At 38.0% G+C, this 27,744-nt stretch overlaps 1 pseudogene; it reads left to right on the forward strand.

The window, feature by feature from the left end:
• The first annotated feature begins 6,362 nt into the window (after positions 1-6,362).
• LOC126077534 (very-long-chain 3-oxoacyl-CoA reductase-like) lies at positions 6,363-27,449 on the forward strand (annotated as a pseudogene).
• The last annotated feature ends 295 nt before the right edge of the window (positions 27,450-27,744 follow it).

Here is a 27,744-nt window from a genome sequence, read left to right on the forward strand (position 1 = left end):
CCCTACTGATATAAACAATATTTAAAAGAAAAATAAATTATTAAGCATTTTTATAAATGGTAGCATTAATAAAAAAAATTAAACAAGGCTACATTAAATTTAATGAATACTTTTCCTCTCCACCTCTTGCTATTTCTAGACAACTTCATACTTACCACATCATGGTGATGTGAATGTGCTCGGCTGTTAATCAAAAGGTTGGAGGTCTCAGTCCACCCAGAGGTGCCTTGGAAGAAAGGCCTGACAATACACATCTGAAAAATCAGCCATTGAAAACCCTATGGAGCACAATTCTACTCTGATACACCTGGGATCACCAGGAGTTGGAATCAACTTAACAGAATCTTTTTTTTTTTAGTATTTACCATATATTTTTTATTTACTCATAAAGAACAAATTTTATATGCATTATAGATGAAAAAGCAAGTTCTCTTTTAGATGAATTATATAACTTAAAAATAATTTCAGAACTCTGAGGAAGTTTGTTACAAGCATGCTGAGTCTGAACATCACAACTCTTTTACGCTGAATTTCAGAAAAGCTAGTAAGGTTATCCAAATATTAATAATATTTTAGAGACTGTCCAGAGAAAATAAAGGTCCTCAATGACTCATAGATGCTGGTGAATCAATTTCTCCCTGAGGCAATGATATAAGAATGTCACCTCTATGGATCTTCCCAGGTGTTTTGGCATATATATAAAACTAGACTGTATTAAAATTAGCATCTCTAATATTCTTTATTTTTTTAATATTCTAGGTTAATCAATTGTTTAAGCCTGTGAAAAATAAAGGGAAATATATTGAAAAGCTGTCTCTGTTTTAAAAAAAAACAAAAAGTGTGATGGGGGAGTTGATCCTCAGGAATTGCTTTTCCCTAAAAAGAAATGTCCATGTCTGGTGAACGATGGAATAATTAGGCCATCTACTGGCAAGTGGCAAACAGGCAACTTTCACACATCCAAATTCAACTAAAGTCACCTAAATGGTACTTAAGGGACTCAGGAAGTTGATTAGCAAAGGGGAGCATTTTTTCACTTTGCCCACATTAACTAGTAATCTGTCACTTTAAATATTTTCACATTTCACAGTAATTTAACTTCTTAACTTTGAACCCTTTTAATAGAGATAGAGGTATACAATAGTAGGTAACTGTAACGCTACTGCCTGCACCATTTCTGTGTTTAACTAATATTTATCGATGGTCTACTACGTACTATAGTGTATTGAAAATTAGGGATACAGCAATATATACGACATCTTACTCTCACAGAGCTAATATTCTAGATGGATAAGTTTTGAATACATAAGTAAAATCTATTTTTTTTTCCCAAAGGATAGGGTAAACTGAGCTACGGAGTAGCTCATTCTGTCATCATTCTGTCAGCCAATGTCAACCAAATTAAATAAATGGTGCTAAAATGCACTTCTGATGATCCCTCACTCTTGTGAATTTGACCGAGTCTAATTCCAGTGATATTCCCTAATTGTAGTAATCCATGGAAATAATATTTCTTGTTGTTTGTGCCAGGTTGATTCCAACTCATAGAGACCCTATAGGACAGAACAGAGTAGAACTGCCTTATAGGCTTTCCTAGGCTATAATATTTCCGGGAGCGGGTTGTCAGGTCTTATCTCCTGAGGAACCACTAGTGGGTTCTAACTGTTGACCTGGGTGCTTAACTATTGCACCATCAGGGCTTTTCCCTGTAAGTAGGAAGTTTTAAGCAGACTCCCCTTGAAGCAATAGTGACTGCCTCTACTTTCAGTGTAAAGGGCAGACCCTGAGACTTGAAGACACCTGCATTAGGTCATCCTGAATACTATTCATTATGTAACCGCTAAAACTTCTGCTAATACCACTGGACCTGTTCTCCAGATAAATTGAGGGCTTTAATTTCCTGAAGACTTAATTTGGCGCCATTCCCAGAACTACATATATAAACACTCCCCCCCCCAAAAAAGAAAGAAATCATATTGCAGATTTAATTTCTAGTTAAGATTCTGCAGCAGAAGCAAATTATCTAAGAATACCAAAACTGCCTAATTAATATCCAAGTCACAGTTAATATCAATTCTGAAAGAATTTTGTTTTGTTGCTGTCAGCATCTTTCTTCATGGGATTCTTCACATTCCACTCCCTATTATCACTTTTCTCTATAGAGTCCATTCACAAATAATTCATGTTTCAGCCGTCTAAGCTAATAAAACTCTTTTATTCATTCATTTAAATGGCACTAAACTCACTGCAAATCTTTATTGTTTCATTGCAATGGACTAAACTTTTTGGGGGCTTCTGAAGCCACCACAATAGGCTCTCTGAAAGGAGAGGAAGCATTTGTCCCTCTAGCCACATTTACATTTTTAAAGGAGAAATATTTTTTAAGAATTGGGTAACCACAAATATGTCTTAGACAGTGCCTGAAATCCAGAAATTAAACCTATGGAGTTTTTCTTTTCAGTGAGTGAGGTACTGAGGCAGAAAAGATAATGCCACCAGAATTGTCTTCCTATAACAGAAATGTAGGACATTCAGTGCTCCTACACTGAATATAAAAATTTAGGCAACAACTGCTTCAGTATGCATGTGACCCACCTGTCCTCCTAGCTTATCCAAGGTACAGGGATAGGGAGAAAAAGTCTGCACAACAAAGACAATGGACTCAAAGTTGGCCTTTAAAAAGTTATTTCATCCCAAGGCAAGAGTATATGGCCTGGTGATTATGGCTGCAGTAGTAGAAGGAGGGAGGGGATGGGTGGAGAAATTGCCTCATGGAAGGAGCAGAGCTGCATTTCAACACAATTAGAGCACAATCAACACGACTAGCACCAAGATCTAGACAGTTAAGTGAAATGTAGCCCAGAGAACCCTGAGTGCTCACATTCCATCACAATAGTGACAATGCTGCTGCTCTGGATGTTGCCATGGTCAGAGTGTCATCAACCTAGTCTCGGAAGTCCAGATTAAACAAGAGAAATCTACATCTTCTGTATCACTGTATGATCTCGGATGAAACACTTCGCTGAGCCTCACATTTTCTGTTGGGTAGAGAAGGATGACAACACCTATGTCTTAGAGTGATTTTGAGGATAAGATGAAGTAATGCACGTGAAAACACTTTGTGTTCTTTACAGTATTGAACAAAAGTAAAGTATTAAGCATTAGAAAGGTGTTTTGTATTGCTAACTCTCAAAAGTGTCCACATATTAATACTTTAATGACTTAAATAGAACATGAATTTTCTTGTTGCTATTCTTGCATTCAATTCATATATATACAAATATTATAACTATATAATATTTAAAAATGTAGTCTATAAACCTGTTGCTGTGGAGTTGATTATGACTCATAGTGACCCTACAAGACAAAGTAGAATTTCCCCATAGGGTTCCAAGGAGCAGCTGATGGATTCAAACTGCCAACCTTTTGGTTAGCAACCCAGCTCGCTCTTAACCACTGTGCCACCTGGACTCCACAGTATATACATATATATTATATTACATCACCACCATGGTACTCAAGGCTATTTTCTGTTTAAATTGGAGAAAAAAAGAAAATTTGACCCTAAAAAAAAAAAAAAAGCTCAGAATCTTAAAAAAGAAAAAAAGAGGTTCCAGGAATGGACAGAACACCAATTGAGGTATTTCAGCAAATGGGGGTAGCACTGGAAGCATTCACTTGTCTATGCCAAGAAATTTGAAAGACAAATACCTGGTGAATGCCTTGAAGAGATCCATATTTGTACCTCCAAAGAAAGGTGATCAAACAAAATGCTGAAATTATTGAACAATATCATTAATATCACACACAAGTAAAATTTTAATGAAGATAATTCTTAAGCTGTTGCAGGAGTACATTGACAGAAACTGCCAAAAAATTCAAGCTGGATTCAGAAGAGAACATGGAACCAGGGATATTATTGCTAATGTCAGATGGATCTTGGCTGGAAGCAGAGAATACCAGAAAGATGTTTACCTGTGTTTTATTGACCATATACGAAGACATTTGACTATGTGGATCATAACAAATTATGGATCACACTGGGAAGAATGGAAATTCCAGAACATTTAATTGTGCTCATGCAGAACCTGTACATAGAACAAGAGGCAGTCAGTTGAACAGAACAAGGGAATACTGCACGATTAAAAATCACAAAAGGTGTGTTTCAGGGTTTTGTCTTTTCTCTGTACTTATTAAAACTTCAAAATGGATTGACATTGAAAGAAACATAATGACATCAGAAAAAAAGAGGAAGATAGTGAGATGGACTGACACAATGACTGCAACAATGGACTCAAGCATAACAAGAATTGTGAGGATGGCACAGGACTAGGCATTGTTTCGTTCTGCTGTGCATAAGGTCACTATGAGTTGGAACCAACTCGAGGGCACCTAGCAACAACAACATTCAATCTGTATGCTAAGCAAATAATCTGAGAAGCCAGAGTATATTAAAAAGAATGTAGCATCAGGCTTGGAGGAAGACTCGTTAACAACCTGCATTATGCAGATGCCACCATCTTGCTTGCTGAAAGTGAAGAGGACTTGAAACACTTACTGATGAAGATCAAGGACTACAGCCTTCAGTATGGATTACACCTCAACATAAAGAAAACAAAAATTCTCACAACTGGACCAATAAGTAACATCATGAAAAATGGAGAAAAGATTGAAGCTGTCAAGGATTTCATTTTACTTGGATCCACAATCAACACCCATGGAAGCAGCAGATGAGAAGTCAAATGAGGTATTGCATTGGGCTAATCTTCTGCAAGAGACCTCTTTAAAGTGTTAAAAAGCAAAGGTTTCACTTTGAGGACTAAGATATGTCTAACCCACGCCATGATATTTTCAATCGCCTCATATGCATGCAAAAGCTGCACAATGAATAAGGAGGATCAAAGAAGGATGGATGCTCTTGAATTACGGCATTGGCAATGAATATTAAATATTACCGTGGATTTCCAGAAGAACGAACAAATGTGCCTTGGAAGAAGTATAGCCAGAATGCTCTTCAGAAGCGTGCATGGCAAGACTTCTTATGTCCTTTGGACGTGTTATCAGGAGGGACCAATCTCTGGAGAAGGACATTGTGTTCTGTAAAGCAGAGGGTCAGTGAAAAGTAGGAAGACCCTCAATGAAATACAATGGCTACAACAATGGGCTTGAACATAGCAAAGATTGTGAGGATGGCACAGGACCAGGCAGTGTTTTCTTCCATTGTTCATAGAGTTGCTATGAGTCGAAACTGACTAGACGGCCCATAGCAACAACAAAAAATGTGACCCATAAATGTTTTTATATTTTCTGACTTTGCCCACTGCATAAAAGTTGCCTACCACTCATCTATAAAAATATGTTCAAGTCATTAGTAAGTTATTTAAGATAATTTCAAGTTCACCTACTTTTCCATTTTCATCTTGCTGAATTATCCTCCCCAAATCGTATTACATTTCCATCTATTACAGTCTCCTAGTTTATATTCGTTTTAGCCATGTTCCATTGTTCTTCTGTGCCTATGAAAATCTCTATCCCTACTTTGAACTTCTTATTGCCATTCTTTGATCTGTTTGGTAAAAATATTCTTGTCTTCAAGGTTCAATTCATGTCATTCTATCTGAAGCTATCCCCTAGTTGCCCACCAACAGGTGGAACACTCCCTTCTCTATGTACCTATAGACCTTCCTGTTCCTAAAGCCATTAGACATTATTTTATAAGTATTATGTAATCTGACTGTTCCCATTTGAACTAAACTCTTAGAAAGTAAGAATATTTTCAAGTATATCCTTGTATCCCTGTGCCTATCCTAGTGATGGATCCTATAATAATCATTAGATGAATAAATATTAAAAAAGACTTTTCTGGTAGTTCATCAGAAATTTAAATATGAGCCTCAGGTTTACTTTTTCTCTCCCTTTTTGCTCAATTTTGGGAAATCAGAGGAAGAACAAGCTGTGGAAAAATGTGTTTATTATTACTGCTAGGTACATGTTGTTGTTGTTAGTTGGTGTTGAGTCAGCCCCCAACTCATGGCACCGCCATGTGTTACAGTACAACTGCTCCATACCAGTTTTCTTCCCTATAATCTTTGTCGAAGCAGTTCACTAGCCTTTCTTCTGCAGAACTGCTGAGAGGGTTCAAACCACTAACCTTTAGTTTAGCAGTTGATGGCAAGCTGCTTGCACCTCTCAGCCTCCTCCCAGTTACATAAAATTACATAGTCTTCCAAAAAGTGCTCATCTGAGGGCAGAGTAAATAGTCCTTCCCAGTATGCAGAGAGGGATTACTGAGATCTAAGGGACTGGGAAGTTGCCATGATTAGGGTGACTAACATTGGCCTCAAGACTACTGGTCAATCTAAATGCAGTGGTCAACAGGACGAGAGAAGATCAATGTTGTTACTGGCTTGGTGACTGTGCTTCTAAGGTGGGATCCACTCCAAAAACAAAGGTGCCTAAAGCAAGTTGCTAACTAGTGTACAGGTTTGAAAAGCAAATGCCAGGCACAGCCCAAGAAGGGAGTACAGATGACTAAGCAATAGGTTAGTTCTGTGTGTGGAGTCAGACAAATCCCTGCAGCGCACTAACAGCAGAATGCACAGAATAACAAGGTTGAACAAGGAAGGAGGAGAGTGTTTTTTTTTTTTTTTAGCTAGACAGAGAAAAACGCCTCCAATTTGTGAGAGTGAAGCAAAGCAATACCCACAAATGTAAACAGATTTATTAGAAACAAAGGAAAACCAGTATTTTAGTCAGAAAATTTAGCGCATTTGAAATGGGACTTGAAAAAGTAGTTTTGTATGTAGAGTTCTTCTAGAGGCACTGTTATTACAGAGGGAAAGAAGACGACTACCTAAGCTAAGACCATTTTTCTAAATACCCATGAACCTGTTATTTTACCAAATCTGGAGGAAAAGATATTGTTAATTAAATAGTTCCCATCTTGCTATGCATGTGGCATTTAGCTAGAATGAGCACAAGTTAAGGGTTTGGAAAATTGTTTGCATTTACTCAGAGTGTGCAGATTCTTTTAAAACATACTTCTAAATTAAAGGACCCAATCTGCATTCTTTTAATTGTGGTAAGTATGCATATATATATATACGACAAAACATTTGCCATTTCAACACTTTTTTACATGTAAAAAACACTTGATATAGAAGATTGTGAGAATGCACACTTAGATAGGATTTTTGATGACTTCTCAAAGGTACCTTTGATTCTTTCTCAGAAGATACCATTACATGATACCTCTTATATACCTGATACCAGGCCTGACAGAATTGCTTGCTATGGGGCCACCTATGCTGCAAAAATATGGTGACCGTAAGCTCTGACATTTGAACTTTGTGCTTTCAGTAGGATTTCCAACATAAAAATATACAATAGTAGCATAGAAGTTAACATGTTACAGATCAGTTTTTCTAGAAGCAGAGCCTGAGTAAGGGTTCAGGTTACATAATTTATTAGCGAGTGCCCTTGGGGTGGGGGGGGAAACTATGATGGATTGAGAGAATCAGAATAAAAAATGGGCTGAGCAATGAATGATGTGTGTACATAAAGTTTATACTTGGCCTGAAGGATTTGGGGTGGGGGCAAGTGTGGAGTATAAACTGTAGTTTGCTGAACAGAGTTGTCTTATCTTGAGAAAAAGGAGCTGGACTTTTCTGCCCCTTGTACTCCCACATATGTGAGCCATTGGTCCTGTGGATGGAGTGTTGCTATTGTAATTTCCCAAGCATTTCCAGGCTAGAGCATTTCTCTGAAGCTATAAGCACCTTGAAGTGCATTAATAGAAGCTATGGGATGGGTGCACTGGCACAGTGAGAAGAATCTGGGCTGAACTCCTCCAAGCACCTACTACAAAAAAATGTATGGATATAAAATTTAAAGACTCTTACATTTGAATATATCAACATCAACATCTATACAACTACCCTTATCAGAATTTTCTCTTCATTCGTTCATTAAATAAGTATATATCGAACACCAATTTTGAATATAAGTGGGAATATTGCACTGTTTAAATTGTTTTTTCTATTATATTGTGACCTGATTTTAAGTTTAGTGAAAGTATTAATATAGCATAACATAACATAATATTGTTGTCTATATATAACTTTCATTCTGTAATGTGTTCAGAAGTGTTAAAAATGAAGCAAAAACAGATGAATGCATAAACAAACTATGGTGCATACACACAATGGAATACTATGAAACAGTAAAGAATAATCATGAATCTTCGAAACATCTCACAACATGGATGAATCTGGAGGGCATTGTACTGAGGGAAATAAGCCAATCACAAAAGAACAAATACTGTATGAGACCACTATTACAAAAACTCATGAAAAGGTCTACACACATAAAGAAGCAATCTTTGATGGTTACAAGGGAGGGGAGGTATGGAGAGGGAAAAACACTAACTAGACAATAGATTAGTGGTAACATTGGTGAAGGGTAAAACAGTACACAGTACTGGAGAAGTCAGCACAACTTGACAAAGGTAAGGTCATGGAAGCCTTGTAGACATATTGAAACTCCCTGAGGGACCGAATTACTGGGCTTAGGGCTGGAGACCATGGTCTCAGAGAACATCTAGGACATCTTTGCTCAATTGGCATAACATAGTTTATAAAGAAAATATTCTATATCCTACTGTGGTGAGTAGCGTCTGGCATATTAAAAGCTTGTGAATGGCCACCTAAGATACTCCACTAGTCTCACCCCTTCTGGAGCAAGGGAGAATGAAGAAAGCCAAAGACACAAGGGAAAGATTAGTCCAAAGGACTAATGAACCACAACTACCACAACCTCCATCAGGCTGAGTCCAGCACAACTAGATGGTGCCCGGCTGCTCTGATAAGGATCACAATAGAGGGTCCCAGACAGAGTGGGAGAAAAATGAAGAACAAAGTTCAACCTCACACAGAAAAAGACTAGAGTTATTGGTCTGACAGAGACTGGAGAAACCCTGAGAGTATGGCCCCAAGACACCCTTTTAACTCAGTACTGAAGTCATTCCTGAGGGTCACCCTTCAGCCAAATATTAGGCAGACCCATAAAACAAACAACAATACACATAGCTCAATCATGTATATGAGACTAAATGGGCACACCAACCCAGGGGCAAGGTGAAGAAGGTAGAAAAGGACAGGAAAGCTGGATTAAAGGAAATGGGGAACCCAAGTCCAGAAGAGAAGAGTGTTGACATGTCATGGATTTGGCAACCAACATCATAAAACAATCTGTGTATTAATTGTTTAATGAGAAACTAATCTGCTCTATAAGCCTTCATCTAAAGTACAATTAAAAAAAAAATCTAATCACTATCCAAAAAAAAAAAAGTTAAAATGAACATGAAGAAAGCATCAACAAGGTTTGTAATTTTGGTACTTTTCCATCCACTCTTATTGTCACTGAAGTATGAATTGCGTCATTAGAAGCCAAGGAATTTTTTTTTTAATGTTCTTTGGTTGGGTTTTTTTTTTATTGAAAAGTCCTGTGATAAATGTTTCTTAAGAATTTAAGGTCAAACTTTAAGAATTAATTAATAACTATATACTTTCTTCGATCAGGAAAAAAAAACTTTATAAATCATTGCATTTTCTTTTTTCTTAGTGCAAGAAGTTCAAAGTTAAGTTATTGGAAAAAAGTGTTTTGCAAAGTTTTTAAAACTGTGATTTATTTTCTACCTTTATTCAGTTCTATTCAATATATTTTTATTTTAAGGAACTTCAAAATTCATATTCTGGGAGTAGGCAGGGCATAAATTATAAATGACGTATCACAAGATAGAATGAGGCCAGCTGAAAGCTTATACCCTTTATTCTTTGACATCTGTAGAACTCTGAAAAAAACAAGCTACCCACACTAGAAGCTAAGTATTCTAAACATTTTTCACTCTTTCCTGAGCAAATGCTTACTTATTTTTCAGACTTCATAATTGTGTTTATTCAAATAACCAACACAACTTTGCAAATGTGAAATGAAATGTTGGTAGTAATGGGGAGAAGGATAAGATATATTTGCTTCAGATTAGTATCTAATTTCAGTTTTAAAGAACCCTGTTAAAAACCCGTTGCTGTCGAGTAGATTCGGACTCATAACAACCCTATAAGACAGAGTAGAACTGCCCCATAGAGTTTCCAAGGAGCACCTGTTTTAAAGAACAGCCTGGGGAAATAGACACATATCACTGGAGACATACAGTTCACATATTCACTTAAAAAAAAGGATATAGAATATCTCTATATGTGTTTTTACTGTATGCAAACTCTATGTGATACATGGAGTCCTTGGACCGTACAAATGGTTAAGTGCATGAACCCATCCAAAGGCTCCCCAGAAGACTGGCCTGAAGATCTGGTTCACCCTTGAAAACCCTACACTGCAGTTCTAGTTGCCATGCATGGGATCTCCATGAGTCAGAATCAACTCAACTGCAACTAACAACAACAACAAGATATACAGAGGGTACAAAAATTATAAGGACCCATTAACTATGCTGGAAAAAAAAAAAAAAAACTCACCATCTAGCAATAGTCCTATGCTCAAGTAATCATAATTTGAGTGTGGAAACAGCTATGAAAGAGGACATTTAAAATGATAAAAGCAGAGACTTGGGGCATAATAAATTCCAGTGGGGAAAATGAGAGTTGAGAAGCTTTCATAGTGGTCATCACTTGAATGAAGCCTTCAAGTATGAGGTAAGAAAGAAAAAGCTTGATAAGTAGAATGAGTGAAAAGTCCTCAGAAACTATCTCTGAATAATTCTACATACAAATAATATGGGTTAGCCCAGAGAAGTTGAAGTATTAAGATTCTTAAACGACAGGCAGAAGAGTATTTCATGACATCTTAATACCAGGAACTAATAAGCAGGGGCTGATATCAGTTTGTCAAAATGTGGGGATTTGTGTGTTGCCGTGATGCTGGAAGCTATGCCACTGGTATTCAGATACAAGCAGGGTCACCCATGGAGGACAGGTTTCAGCTGAGTTTCCAGACTAAGACAGGCTAGGAAGAAGGACCCGGCAGTCTATGTCTGAAAACAATTAGCCAGTGAAAACCTTATGAATAGCAGCAAAACATTGTCTGATAAAGTGTTGGAAGACAAGCACCCCAGCTTGGAAGGCACTCAGAGACGACTGGGGAAGAGCTGCCACCTCAAAGTAGAGTCAACCTTAATGATGTGGCTGGAGTAAAGCTTTCAGAATCTTCATTTGCTGATGTGGCATGACTAAAATGAAGAGAAACAGCTACAGACATCCCTTAATAAATGGAACCTGGAATGTACGAAGTATGAATCTAGGAAAATTGGAAATTGCCAAAAATGAAATGGGATCCATAAACGTCGTTATCCTAGGCACAGTGAGTTAAAATGGACTGGTATTGGCCATTTTGAGTCAGACAATCATATAGTCTACCACACCAGGAAGGACAACATGAAGAGGAATAGTGTTGCATTCATTGTCAAAATGAACATTTCAAGATCTATCCTGAAGTACAACGCTGTGAGTGATAGGATAATATCCATATGCCTACAAGGAAGACCAGTTAATATGACTATTATTCAAATTTTCACACCAACCGCTAAGGCTAAAGATGAAGAAATTGAAGATTTTTTATCAGCTTCTGCAGTCTGAAATTGATCAAACATGTAATCAGGATGCATTGGTAATTACTGGTGATTGGAATGTGAAAGTTGGAAACAAAGAAGAAGGATCGGTAGTTGGAAAATATGGCTTTGGTGATAGAAAAAATGCCAGAGACTGAACGATAGAATTTTGCAAGACCAATGACTTCTTCAGTGCAAATACCTTTTTTCACCAACATAAATGGTGACTATACACATGGACCTTGCCAGATGGGCTACATAGGAATCAAATCGACTACATCTGTGGAAAGAGACAATGGAAAATCTCAATATCATCAGTCAGAAAAAGGCCAGGGGCAGAGTATGAAACAGACCATCAATCGCTCATATGCAAGTTCAAGCTGAAACTGAAGAAAATCAGAGCAATACCATGAGAGCTAAAATACAACCTTGAGTACATCCCACCTGAATTTAGAGACCATCTCAAGAATAGATTTGACTCATTGAACACTAATGACCGAATACCAGACGAGTTGTGGAAGGACATCATACAAGAACAGAGCAAGAGGTCATTGAAAAGACAGGAAAGAAAGAAAACACCAAGAAGGATGCCTAGGGAGACTCAGAAACATTTCAAACATCAAGCAGCTAAAGCAAAAGGGAGGAATGATGAAGTAAAAGGACTGACCAGAAGATTTCAAAGGGTGACTGGAGAAGACAAAGTATTATAATGACATGTGCAAAGAGCTGGAGATAGAAAACCAAAAGGGAAGAACACGTTTGGCATTTCTCAAGCTGAAAGAACTGAAGAAAAAATTCAAGCCTAGAGTTGCAATAGTGACGGATTCTATGGGGAAAATATTAAATGATGCAGAAAGCATCAAAAGATAATGAAAGGAATATACAGAGTCATTATACTAAAAAAGAATTAGTTGACATCAACCATTTCAAGAGGTAGTATATGATCAGGAACCGATGGTACTGAAGGAAGAAGTCCAAGATGCAATGAAGGCATTGGCAAAAAACAAGGCTCCAGAAATTGATGGAATATCAATGGAGATGTTTCAACAAATAGGTGCAGCACTGGAGGTGCTCACTCATCTATGCCAAGAAATTTGGAAGAAAGCTACCTGGCCAACTGACTGGAAGAGATCCATATTTATGCCTATTCCCAAGAAAGGTGAACCAACTGAATCCAGAAATTATAGAACAATATCATTAATATCACACGCAAGCAAAATTTTGCTGAAGATGCTTCAAAAGTGGCTGCACCACTATATCAACAGGGAACTGCCAAAAATTCAGGCCAGTTTCAGAAAAGGACGTAGAACCAGGGATATGATTACTGCTGTCAAATGTATCCTGGCTGAAAGCAGATAATACCAGAAGGAGGTTTACCCGTGTTTTATTGACTGTGCAAAGGCATTTGACTGTGTGGATCATAACAAATTATGGATAACATTAGGATGAAAGGGAATTCCGGAACACTTGATCTGCTCATGTGGAACCTGTACGTAGATCAAGAGCCAGTTGTTCAGACAGAACAAGGGGATACTGAGTGGTTTAAAGTCAGGAAAGGTGTGCATCAGGGTTGTATCCTTTCACCATACCTATTCAATCTGTATGCTGAGCAAATTATCCAAGAAGCTGGACTATATGAAGAAGAATGGGGCATCAGGATTGGAGGAAGGCTCATTAACATCCTGTGTTATACAGATGACACAACCTTGCTTGCTGAAAGTGAAGAGGACTTGAAGTACTTGCTGATGAAGACCAAAGACCAAAGCTTTCAGTATGGATTACACCTCAACATAAAGAATACAAAAATCCTCACAACTGGACCAATAAACCACATCATGATAAATGGAGAGAAGATTGACGTTGTCAATGATTTCATTTTACTTGGATCCACAATCAACACCCATTGAAGCAGCAATCAAGAAATCAAAAGAATTATTGCTTTGGGCAAATCTGCTACGAAGGACCTCTTTAAAGTGTTGAAAAGCAAAGACATCACCTTGAAAATTAAAGTGCACCTGACCCAAGCCATGATATTTTCAATCACCTTCTATGCATGTGAAAGATGGGCAACGAATAAGGAAGACTGAAGAAGAATTGACGTCTTTGAATTGCAGTGTTGGCGAAGAATATTGATATACCACGGATTGCCATAAGAATGAATAAATCTGTCTTGGAAGAAGTACAGCCAGGATGCTCCTTGGAACTAAGGATGGTGAGACTGCATCTTACATATTTTGGACATGTTGTCAGGAGGGATCAGCCCCTGGAGAAGAACATCATGCATGGTAAAGTTCAGGGTCAGCTGAAAAGAGGAAGACCATCAAAGAGATGGATTGATACACTGAATGTAACAATTGGCACAAGTAAAATTATGATTGTGAGGATGGTGCAGGACTGGGCAGTGTTTCATTCCGTGGTACGCATAACAACAATAAACAAGGTTTTTGTTTTTTTTTTTTCCTCAAGCACTGTCATCAAGATGACTTAGCTTTGACAATTTTCAGAACCTGAATCACTTTTTCACAGTTTAAAATTCTAGAAATTGTGTGTGATTAGCCTAGATTATGTTAGGTGCCCATCTTTTGCCAGAATAAATATGGGAGATTCTTAATTGATGGTCTCATCCAATGGGGAATGGAAAGATTTCCAGAGGAAAATTGGGTGTGCTGTATCTAAAAGAATAAGTAAGGAATGCCTAGTTGGAAAAAAAGATACAAAAATTCACTTCCCAGTCAAGTTAGTACAAATGTTCCTTTATCCTATGCCTTAGAAGTATTAAAGAATGCTAAGACCAGTAAGGAAACCCTGGTGGCCTAGTGGTTAAGTGCTAAAGCTGCTAACCAAAGGGTCGGCAGTTCGAATCTGCCAGGTGCTCCTTGGAAACTGTATGGGGCAGTTCTACTCTGTCCTATCAGGTTGCTATGAGTCGGAATCGACTTGATGGCACTGGGTTTGGCTTGGTTTTGGTTTAAGACCAGTAAAGTGAATATTTCACCTTATTTGCCTGTAATCCCCTTTCCTGAGACATACTGATAGAAAACGTGCCACTTCTACAATGGAACGAAGTCGGGAAAGGGTGAGAGCTACAGAAGAGTTAAGCATCCCTCAACTATTGAGATCTAGAGTGGTCCTTCTCTTTCTTTTGATCTTTGATAAATTGCTGGTGGGGAGGAAAGGAGGGATATGATCCAGGTTATGATAAACTACAAAAATATATGCCAAAAATCAATTCTTTAATTTTCTTGTTGGGATTAATTTTCTGTCATCATTCAGTTGAAATGAGTGATGATCACATTTTGCCAAGCTCTTTATTTCTGTCTTCCTTCTCACTGTCATAAAGGCAACTCCTTCTGAGAATGAAGAAAACTATAGACACAAGGGAAAGATTAGTCCAAAGGCCTAGAGGACTACAACTACCACAGCCTCCAGCAGACTGAGTCTAGCACAACTGGATGGTGCCCAGCTACCATCACCGACTACTCTGACAGAGTTCACAATAGAGGGTCCTGGACAGAGCGAGAGAAAAATGTGTAACAAAATTCAAATTCACACACACACACAAAAAAAAAACAGACTTACTGGTCTGACAGAAGCTGGAGAAACCCTGAGAATACGACCCTCAGACGCCCTTTTAACTCAGTACTGAAATCACTTCTGAGGTTCACCCTTCAGCCAAAGATTACAGAGGTCTATGAAACAAATAATAACACACTCAGTCCAACCGTGTCTACCAGACTAAATGGCACGCCAGTGCAGGCGTCAGAACGAGAAAGAGGCGACAGGAAAGCTGGACAAATGGAGATGAGGAAACCAAGGTCAAAAAGGGGAGAGTGTTGACACATTGTGGGGTTGGCAACCAACACCACAAAACAATCTGTGTGTTAATTGTTTACTGAGAAACTAATTTGCTCTGTAAATTTCCACATAAAGCGCAATTAAGAAAATAAATAAATACAAAGCTACCGCTTCCTTCAGATAGTTTAACCAATTCCTGATGCCTACTAGAACGATTTATCATTTACTGCTCAGGATCTGGAACGGGGCTATAAAAAGGACCCACAATGTAGCACTATACTTGTATCTTGCTTCAGTGCAGGTTTGTGACCCTAGAGCACAGTGACTATATCATATTTCTGCTCATATCCCCAGGGCGTATGCACAGTAGGCTCTCAATAAACATTTTAAATAAATAAGTGAAGTTATAAGCACGCAGAATATTTTTAGGATTTGCTTCAGTGTTTCGTTTCTGTTGTTTGTTTATTTTTCCCCTTTAGTTAAACACAATCTCATATGACAAGATAAAATTACCAGTTAAGCAGTCCTAGGCTGCACAAGGTAGAAGATGGGAGAATTTATGCATGTGATAAACTTAAATGAGATAATTACCTATAAAAAGACTGCATAGCCTCACTCTTAGTATCAAGGTAAGTTGTAGAAGGAGCAGACCTAAACAAGATGCAGCGATTAGGTTTTCATGTAAAGGCAAGGTGGCTCATGAGTTCTGTGAAGCAAGACCAGAAAACAGGAGCAAGTGATGGGCATTATTAATTTACTTATAATTGCAAATAAAAAGACACCCTCTGTTCATGCTGTTGTTGTTGTTTGGTGCTGTCGAGTCAGTTCCGATTCATAGCGACCCTACATACAACAGAACAAAACACTATCCAGTTGTGTGCCATACCCATGATCATTGTTATGCTTGAGCCCACTGTTGCAGCCACTGTGTCAGTCCATCTCATTGAGGGTCTTCCTCTTTTTCACTGACCCCCCCACCTTACCAAGCATGATGCCCTTCTCCAGGGACTCGTTCTTCCTGGTAATGTGTCCAAAGCATGTGAGACAAAGTCTTGTCATCCTCACTTCTCAGTTGCATTCTGGCTGTACTTCTTCCAAGACAATTATATTTGTTCATTTGGCAGTCCGTGGTATATTCAATATTCTTCCCCAACACCACAACTAAAAGGCATCAATTCTTCCTAGGTCTTCCTTACCATTCTCCAGCTTTTGCATGCATATGAAGCGACTGAAAAAACCATGGTTTGGGTCAAGCACACTTTAGTCCTCAAAGCAACATTTTTGTTTTGAACACTTTAAAGAGGTCTTTTGCAGCAGATTTGCCCACTACAATGCATCATTTGATTTCTTGACTGCTGCTTCCTTGGGTGTTGATCTAAGTAAGATAAAATCCTTGGCAACTTCAACCTTTTCTCCATTTATTGTGATGTTGCTCATTGGTTCAATTGTAAGGATTTTTGTTTTCTTTATATTGAGGTGTAATCCATACTGAAGGCTGTGATCTTTGATCTTCATCAGTAAGTGCTTCAAGTTCTCTTCACTTTCAGCAAGTAAGTTTGTGTCATCTGCACAACACAGGTTGTTAACGAGTCTTTCTCCAACACTGATGCCCATTCTTCTTCATATAGTCCATTTTCTTGGATTATTTGCTCAGCATACAGATTGAGTAAGTATGGTGAAAGGATGCAGCCCTGAGACACACCTTTCCTGGCTTTAAACCACGCAGCATCCCCTTGTTCTGTTTGAATGACTGCCTTTTGATCTATATACAAGTTCCTCATGAGCACAATTAAGTGTTCTGAAATTCCTATTCTTTGCAATGTTATCCATAATTTATAATGATCTACACAGTCAAATGCCTTTGCATAGTCAATAAAACACAGGTAAATGTCTTTCTGGTATTCTCTGCTTTCCGCCAGGATCCATCTGACATCAGCAATGATATCCCTTGATCCACATCCTCTTCTGAATGCAGCTTGAATTTCTGGCAGTTCCCTGTCTATATACTGCTTTTGAATGATCTTCAGCAAAATTTTTCTTGTGTGTGATGTTAATGATACTGTTCGATAATTTCTCCATTCAGTTGGATCACTTTTATTTGGAATAGACATAAATATGGATCTCTTCCAGTCATTTGGTCAGGTAGCTGTCTTCCCAATTTCTTGGCATAGATGAGTGAGCACTTCCAATGGTGCATCTGTTTGTTGAAACATCTCAATTGGTATTCCGTCAATTCCTGAAGCCTTGTTTCTTGTCAATGTCTTTAGTGCAGCATGGACTTCTTCCTTCAGTACCATCAGTTCTTGATCATATGATTGAACGTTGACCAATTATTTTTGGTACAGTGACTCTGTGTATTCCTTCCATCTTCTTTGGATGTTTCCTGGGTCATTCAGTATTTTCCCCTTAGAATTCTTCAATATTGGAACTTGTGGATGGAATTTTTTCTTTAGTTCTTTCAGCTTGAGAAATGCTGAGTGTGTTCTTCCCTTCTGGTGATCTAACTCCAGGTCTTTGTACATGTCATTACAATACTTTGTCTTCTCGAGCCACCCTTTCGAGTCTTCTGTTTAGCTCTCTTCATCATTTCTTCCATTCACTTTAGTTACTGTACATTTAACAGCAAATCTTTGTTTCTTACCTTCACTTTAGTTACCTACATTTAAGAGCAAGTTTCAGAGTCTCTTCTGACATTTGTTTTAGTCTTTTCTCTTTCCTGTCTTTTTAATGACTTTTTGCTTTATTCTCATATGATGTCCGTGACGTACTTGATGTCATTCTGCAACTCATCTGCTCTTTGATCGTTAGTGTTCAGTGTGTCAAATCTATTCTTCAGACGGTCTCTAAATTCAGCTCAGCTGAAACTTTTCCATCATGGGTGACCCTGCTGGTATTTGAATACTGGTGGCATAGCTTCCAGCATCACAGGAATGCACTAGCCCCAACAGCATGACAAAGTGAGAGATACTTGGAGGCCTCTATTCATAGACTCGATCTTTTTAGACACTTGTCTCTATTATTGGTTAATTTCTCCAAAACATTCATTATACCATCCGCAATGTTGATTTAGAATATTCCAGGGAGAGGTAGCATGGCCACTGCTATTTTTATCATTTATTTTAAAGCAACCTTTCAAAATGTAGAAAATGACCCAAATAGCATGTTGCTTTAAGCAGGTGGAAATTGGCTGATTGGAGCATCATATTGTTCTTTTATCTCTATTTTCACAATACCACAGAAATTTATTTTTAAAAGCCATTATTTTGGGAGTTATTGAATATGTATTGAGTCCCAACGAAGGCATAGTTACTGCCTTCAAAGTCCCCATAATATAGAAAGCTAGGCTCACCAACGACTGTAAGACAGGGCAATGGACATTTAAAAAGAGATCAAATGTGGAAATTATAAGACACATGATTCCAAAAACATAAGTGTAGAGTGTGGTTTGTTTTAAAGTTTTATATCAAGTCCACTGCACAGTCAGTATAAAGAGCCTTTTAGTGAACACTTGTGGATTTTAACTGCCAACATCCATTTCCCTTATTTGTGGTGACAGCCCTAGGGTTGTCCATGGAAAATCTACTTAACCCCACCCTCAATCTATGTGCTTTAGGTAGAGCTGAATCATGTATTACAGAGTGATTGATGCGAGGACAGTCTTGTAACAAACCTGAGTCATTGAGATCCACTTCCACAAATTTTGTACAGAAATATTGAGAAGGGAAAAATCTTTCTTCTCACTGAAAGCATGAGCAGTATGGTGACATAAATCTGGAACCTCCAGGAGTCATCACTTAGAGCCTTAGAATATTTACCACATAAAAAGAATTTGACTTGAAAGATAAAGATCAGGTCCTAATGAAATCATTTGAGCTGCTTGTTTCAGCCATTCATTTTCCCTTTCAGTATGTAATCCAATTATGTTGCCTTTTTGCTTCAGCCATTTTGAGTAGGGTTTCTGCCACTTGCAAGGAAAGGAAACCTGGCAACGACAGTTCTGTTGAATTTGTTTAACTAGTAGAGTGAACTAGAGATGAAGAGACATCTAACAAGGAAGAGAAAAAGAAAGAGAAATGAAGCTATTCATACTGAATTTGAATTCTGAAAGCCATTTTTAGCCGAAACATTTGGAACATTCATGATACTATTTCCATGATCTATGGGAAGTAATGCCTTCTGCCTGCTCCTTCATAACTCTTCTTCTTCTTTTTTTTTTTTTTTTACTTATTACTGTTCTTTAAGTGAAAGTTCACAGATCAAGTCGGTCTCTCATACAAAAATTTGTATACACCTTGCTATATACTCCTAGTTGCTCCCCCTCAAATGAGATAGCACACTCCTTCTCTGCACCCTGTATTTCCGTGGCCATTCAGACCCCTTATGTCCCCCTCTGCCTTCTCATCTCCCCTGCAGACAGGAGCTGCCCACATAGTCTCACGTGTCTACTCAAGCCAAGAAGCTAACTTCTCACCAGTATCATTTTCTATCCCATAGTCCACTCCAGTCCCTGTCTGAAGAGTTGGCTTTGGGAATGGTTCCTGTCTTTGGCTAACGAAAGGTCTGGGGACCATGACCTCCAGGGTCCTTCTAGTCTCAGTCAGACCATTTAGTCTGGTCTTTTTATGAGAATTTGAGGTCTGCATCCCACTGTACCCCTGCCTAAGGGATTCTCTGCTGTGTTCCCTGTCAGGGCAGTCATTGGTTGTAGCCAGGCACAGTCTAGTTCTTCTGGTCTCAGGCTGATGTAGTCTCTGGTTTATGTTGCCCTTTCTATCTTTTGGAAACCCTGGTGGCATAGTGGTTAAGAGCTATGGCTGCTAACCAAAAGGTCAGCAGTTCGAATCCACCAGGCATTCTTTGGAAACCCTATGGGGCAGTTCTGCTCTGTCTGATAGGGTCGCTACGAGTCAGAATTGACTTGACAGCAATGTTTTTTTTTTTTTTTTTTCCTATCTCTTGGGCTTGTAATTACCTTGTGTCTTTGGTGTTCTTCACTCTCCTTTGCTCCAGATGGGTTGAGACCAGTTGATACATCTTAGATGGCCACTTGCTAACATTTAAGACCTCAGACACAACTCACCATAGTGGGATGCAGAATGTTTTCTTAATACATTTTATCATGCCGATTGACCCAAATGTCCCCAGAAACCATGGTTCCCAGACCCCTGTCCCTGCTACTCTGTCCTTTGAAACATTCAGTTTATTCAGGAAAAGTTTTTGCTTTTGGTTTAGTACTGTTGTGCTGACCTCTCCTGTATTGTGTGTTGTCTTTCCCTTCACCTCAAATAGTTCTTATCTACTATCCAATTAGCGAATACCCCTCTCTTTCCCTTCTTCCCAACTCTTGTAACCATCAAAGAATATTTACTTCTCTGTTTAACTATTTCTCTAGTTCTGGTAACAGTGGTTTCATACAATATTTGTCCTTTTGCAACTGACTGATTTCACTTAGCATAATGCCTTCCAGATTCCTCCATGTTATGAAATGTTTCATGGATTCATCATTGTTCTTTACTGATGCATAGTATTCCATGGTGTGAATATACGATAATTTATTTATCCATTCATCCATTGATGGGCATCTTGGTTGCTTCCAACTTTTTGTTATTTTAAACAGTGCTGCAATGAACATGAGCGTGCACATACCTGTTTGTGTAAAGGCTCTTATATCTCTAGGATATATTCCAAGAAGTGGGATTGCTGGATCAGATGGTAGTTCTATTTCTAGCTTTTGAAGGAAATGCCAAATTGATTTCCAAAGTGTTTGTACCATTTTACATTCCCACCAGCACTGTAGAAGTGTTCCAGTCTTTCTACAACCTCTCCAACATTTATTATTTTGTGTTTTTTGGATTAATGCCAGCCTCGTTGGGGTGAGATGGAATCTCGTAGTTTTGATTTGCATTTCTCTAATGGCTAATGAATTAATGTTAGCTACCTGAATGTCTTCGTTAGTGAAGTGTCTGTTCACATCTTTTGCCCATTTTTTAATTTTTTTTTTTTTTTTGTCTTTTTGTAGTTGAGCTTTTGCAGTATCATGTAGATTTTAGAGACCGGGCACTGATTGGAAATGTCATAGCTAAAAAGTTTTTGCCAGTCTGCAAGTAATCTCTTTGCTCTTTTGGTGAACTCTTTGGATGAGCATAGGTGTTTGATTTTTAGAAGCTTCCCGTTATCTAGTTTTTTCTTCTGCATTGTTAGTAATGTTTTGTATACTGTTTATGCCATGTATTAGGGCTCCTAACATTGTCCCTATTTCTTCTTCCATGATCTTTATCGTTTTACATTTTATATTTAGGTCTTTGATCCATTTTGAGTTTGTTTTTGTGCATGGTATGAGGTATGGGCCTTGCTTCATTTTTTTGCAGATAGATATCCAGTTATGCCAGCACCATTTGTTAAAAAGGCTGTCTTTTCCCCATTTAACTGCTTTGGTGCCTTTGTCAAATATCAACTGCTCGTATGTGGATGGATTTATGTCTGGATTCTCAATTTTATTCCATTGGTCTATGTATCTGTTGTTGTACCAGTACTAGGCTGTTTTGACTACTCCGGCAGTATAATAGTTTCCAAATCAGGAAGAGTGAGGCCTCCCACTTTGTTCTTCTTTTTTGGTAATACTTTACTTATCCGGGGCCTCTTTCCCTTCCATATGAAGTTGGTGATTTGTTTCTCCATCTCATTAAAAAATATTGGTGGAATTTGGATCAGAATAGCATTAAATCTCTAGTTCACTTTTGGTAGAATAGACATTTTTATAATTTTAAGTCTTCCTATCCATGAGCACAGTATGCTTTTCCACTTATGTAAGCCTCTTTTGGTTTCTTGCAGAAGCGTTTTGTAGTTTTCTTTGTATAAGTCTTTTACATATCTGGTAAGATTTATTTCTAAATATTTTATTTTCTTGGGGGCTACTCTAAAAAGTATCGATTTGGTGGTTTTCTCTTCTATGTTCTTTTTGTTGGTGTTAGAGGAATCCAACTGATTTTTGTATGTTTATCTTGTATCCTGATATTCTGCTGAACTCTTCTATTAATTTCAGTAGTTTTCTTGAGGATTCCTTAGAGTTTTCTGTGTATAAGATCATGTCATGTGCAAATAGAGATAATTTTACTCCTTCCTTGCCAATCCGGATGCCCTTTATTTCTTTGTCTAGCCTAATTGCTCTGGCTAGGACCTCTAGCACAATGTTGAATAAGAGTGGTGATAAAGGGCATCCTTGTCTGGTTCCCGATCTCAAGAGGAATGCTTTCAGGCTCTCTCCATTTAGGATGATTTTGGCTGTTGGCTGTGTATAAATACCCTTTATTATGTTGAGGAATTTTCCTTCTATTCCCATTTTGCTGAGAGTTTGACTTTTACAAATATTGTTAAACATTTGATAAAGAAGTTTGTCTTAATTTTACATTATATATAAAGTCATTTCTTGAAGTTTGAAGCAGAATCATTTTTTTTTTTGTCAAAATATCATTTTTGAAGTAAAAGTTTTTTGAATCCTTGTTCTATGAGTAATACAATTTATTTCAAGACATTGGTGAAAAACAAATCTCCAGAAATTGGCATAATACCATTGAGATGTTTTAACAATAGAGGCAATGCTGGAACCACTCACTAGCCGATGCCAAGAAATTTGCAAGACCACTACATGCTTATTCCAAAGAAAGGTAATCCAACTGAATGCAGAAATCATGAAATGGCATCATTAACAACACAATCAAGTAAAATTTTACAGTAGATAATTCAAAAAGAGTCACAACAGTCCATAGAGAATTGCCAGAAATTCAAGCTGGATTCAGGAGAAGTCATTGCTAGTGTTGGACAGATCTTGGCTGAAAGCAAAGAATACCAGAAAAATATTCACCTATGTTTTATTGACTATGCAAAGGTATTTGACTGTGTGCGTCATAACATATTATGAATAACATCAACATGAATGAGCACTTAATTGTGCTCATGTGGAACCTGTGCACAAACCAAGAGACAGTCTTTTGAACAGAAAAAAATGGGACACTGCATGGTTTAAAAGTAAAAAGGTGTGTGCCAGAGTTGTATACTTTTACCATACTTATTTAATTTGTATGCTAATCAAGTAGTCCAAGAAGCTGGACTATATGAAGAAGAACTTGGCATCAGGATTGGAGGAAGACTTATTAACAACCTGTGTTATGCAGATGATACAACCTTGCTTGGTGAACCTGAAGAAGGCTTGGAGTACTTACTGCTGAAGATAGAGGACTACAGCCTTCAGTATGGATTGCACCTCAACATAAAGAAAATAAAAAGACTCACAATTGGACCAATAAGCAAGATCATGATAAATGGAGAAAATATTGAAGTTGTCAAAGATTTTATTTTACTTCAATCCACAATCAACACCTATGGAAGCAGCAGTCAAGAAATCAAACAATGGTTTGCACTGGGCAAATCTGCTGCAAAAGAACTATTCAAAGTGTTAAAAAGCAATGATATCACTTTGAGGACTAAGGCGTGCCTGACCCAAGCCATGGTATTTTCAATCACCTCATATGAATGAAAAAAAGATTGAAGAATTGGCACATTTGAAATATGATGTTGGTGAAGAATATACCATGGATTGCCAGAACAAACAAATCTGTCTTGGAAGAAGTGCAACCAGAATGCTCCTTAGAAACAAGGATGGCAAGAGTTCGTCTCACTCTGGACATGTTATCAGGAAGGATCAACTTCTGACCCTCTACTTTACCAAGCATGAGAAGGACATCACGCATGGTAAAATAAGAGAGTCAGTGAAAAAGAGGAAGACCCTCAATGAGAGGAATTGACACACATTATGGGCTCAAAAATAGCAATGATTATGAGGATAACGCAGGACCATCCTACAACACCTAACAACAACCTAACAATCTTTATGAGAGCAGGTCACCTGGACTTTTCTCCCACGGAGCCATTGGTGTGTTCAAATAGCAGCAGAATGCTTAACCATTATGCCATTAAAAAAAAAAAAAAAAAAAAATTTTTTTTTTTTTTTTTTTAGGGGCTCCTTAAATCATAATTAGGGTTGGGCAAAAAGAATAATGTTGAATTGAGGTTTAAGAACTCGTGATTTTCCAGTTTGAATATTAGAATGACAAGGCTTTTGAAGAATTTTATTGTGACACAAGCCTTTTTTTTTTTTTTTTTTTAACCAAAAACCATGACCTAACTTCTTTGTCTTTTGTGTTTGGAAATTTTGGCACAGAACAAGAAGTTCAAAGGAAATCTGACTTGAATATATGAAATTTGCCCGTTTATTTCTTCTTGTGCAGTATTTTTTTTAATTAACTTTTATTGAGCTTCAAGTGAACGTTTACAAATCAAGTCAAACTGTCACATATATGTTTATATACACCTTACTCCGTACTCCCACTTGCTCTCTCCCTAATGAGTTAGCCCTTCCAGTCTCTCATGACAATTTTGCCAAGTTCCAACTCTCTCTATCCTCCCATCCCCCCTCCAGACAGGAGATGCCAACACAGTCTCAAGTGTTGTGCAGTATTTTGTAAATTTTTGTTTGAAGATCCTTGTTCCTTTAAATGGTGTGATTGTTAAGGTTGTGTGTCAACTTGGCTGGGCCATGATTCTCAGTGGTTTGAGCAGTAATGATGTAGTTTGGCAGTTTTATAATGATGTAAACACTTCCATGATGACGTCTGACATAATATTATCGCCTCCGTGATGGGATCTGCTGTGAGGAGCCAATCAGTTGAAAGGGAGTTTCCATGGGGAAGTGGCCTGCATCCAATAGAGGTGGACTTTCTGGCAAGGCTTGTGGGCTTTTGCTAGCTCTGGATTCTGTAGCTAGCTCCTTTTCATCTGACCTCCAGTTCTTGGAACTTGAGCTAGCAACTTGTCTGCCGATCTTGGAATTTGTCAGCCTCTGTGGTCTGGATCTTGGCTTCACCAGGACCTGTAGCTATATGAGTCAGAAGAAGCCTCTAGCCTGACCTGCAGACTTGGGACTTCCCAGCCTGTACAACCTTGTGAGCCATTTCCCTTGATAGAAATCTCTCTCTCTCTATATATATATAGATGCTTCACTGGTTCTGCCTCTCTAGAGAACCCAGCTTAAGACAAATGGTAAGAGAGAACAAAGAAATATGACCAGGATGAAAATTGGTTTGCAAAATAATTCTGATTTTTACCCCACATGTACCATTACGTGTTAAGCTTATAATCTTTCTCAGAAGTACTTAACCTGTAAAATCTATAAAGTGAGTGGTTTACAAATTGCTAGAATAGCAAGCATGAAATATATCTAAAGGTTTTAGCATATTTTACTTGAAGTTTTCCAAATAGGATTATCCTTTAATTCAACTAATGACTGATTATTCAAACAATTGTCATGTCTCATTCTATAGGAGATTTAAAAAAGGCAGAAGATATAATATCTGCCCTCAATGCATGTTATACCTGAAGTAGAATAATTTCACTAAAAGAAAACCGGAAGGTGATATTTTAATTTGAGCCCCTCGTTTTACAGATGAAGGAATTGCAATCTTCTCTTGGTGAAGTGATTGTCCCAGGGCCACGTAAGAATACGGATGTAGTACAGAGGTCAAAAATTAAATTTCCTGATTCCCAAATAAGGGCTAGCACCACCCACCACACCGCGCTGATATTGTTGCCAGTAGATTTTGAGCTTTGTTTTACTGAAAGACAAAAAAAAAAAAAAACTTTCTTTATAATATTAGTGAAAAATATAAGCATTTTAAGAACAACTAAAAAATATGTTTATCTAATGTAAGTAACTTAAGTCCTGAGGAAACTCAGCATAAGGGAAAGATCATCATGCAGATAAGTTAGTTACAAAAAGTTCACCTTAATTACATATCTGCAAAGTAAGGCAAAAGGGAAACAAGGCAGAAGGGAGGAAAACCAAAAAAGACGTTGTGGAATCATTTCCAAATTTTTTTAATAGTCAAATTTCACCTGAATGATCCTTCTCAACATGCTTTGTTTCTTTTTCACAAATACCTTGGATTCAATTTATTTATTTATTTTCATTTAACCCAATAGTATTTCTATTTGGAAATTTTTAAAAATATATAAAAGGACAGGCCCCTCCTGTATTCATTCATTAGTTTTTGTTTTTTTCATTCACATAAGTAGTGAGGCCTACTTAAAAGCCATGGAGAGCCTGTCCCTGCTGCTGGCTTCCTGTACCAGGTGGGTGTGGGCACAGTGGCCTACCTGGCCCTGCACATCTTGTACTCTCTCTCTTCATGACCTTTCAGGTCTGGGGGCTGGGTAACCAGACTTGGATCAGACTGGGGCTTGGTGAATGAGCATTTGTCTCAGGTAGCACTGATTGTATTGGAAAGTCATATGCAGAATAGTTAGCAAAGCGTGGAATGAAAATTGTCCTTATCAGCACATCACGGGGTCAACTGAACCAGATTTCTAATGAAATAGGAGAAAAATTCAAAGTGGAAACAAGGACCATTGCCATTGACTTTGGATCAGAAGATATTTATGATAGAATTAAAATAGGCTTGGCAGGTCTTGAAGTTGGTATTTTAGTGAACAACATAGGAATGTCATATGAGTATGCTGAATACTTTTTGTATATTCCTGACTTGGACAATACCATCAAGAAACTGGTAAATATTAATGTTGTTTCTGTTTGTAAGATGACATGATGAGTGCTTCCTGGCATGGAAGAAAGATCCGAAGGGGTAATTCTGAACATCTCTTCTGCCAAGTGGCATGTACCCACTTCCACTGCTGACTAGCTACTCTGCAACCAAGGCTTTTGTAGATTTCTTCTCTCAGTGCCTCCATGAGGAGTATAAGAGCAATGGCATCTTTGGGGGGAGTAGCTACTTTAATTCAAGCCCCGCATTTTACAGCTACGAAACTGGCTAAAATCCGAAAATCAACTTTGGATAAGCCCTCTTCAGAGACATATGTGAAATCTGCAAGGAAAACAATAGGCTTGCAGTCCCAAACCAATAGACACCTGACCATTCTGTCATGGCTTCAAAAATCTCATCCCTGGTTCTTGGATTTACTTTAAGATGGCCATGAAATTAGGTAAGCCTATGTGGTCTTGCCATCATATGCGGTCTTGCCATCTGAAGAAAACCGAGAAGAACTAAGCAGTGATAACTACATTGAGTATCTTGGCCAGATGCCCAGCCTCTGCATGTGCACTGCAAGGCATCCCGTTGTCTCCTAAGCCTTCGCTTATTGTTTTAATTGTCACTAACACAGCTACATGCTGCATAATTGGGAGGAAAGTTAAGTTGTTCTTGGGATACTACCAGGAATTATTTTGAAGTTTAATATAAGTGCTGAAATGAAGTGGATAT

This window comes from Elephas maximus, chromosome 5, assembly GCF_024166365.1.
Source record: "Elephas maximus indicus isolate mEleMax1 chromosome 5, mEleMax1 primary haplotype, whole genome shotgun sequence".
Taxonomy (NCBI): Eukaryota; Metazoa; Chordata; class Mammalia; order Proboscidea; family Elephantidae; genus Elephas; species Elephas maximus.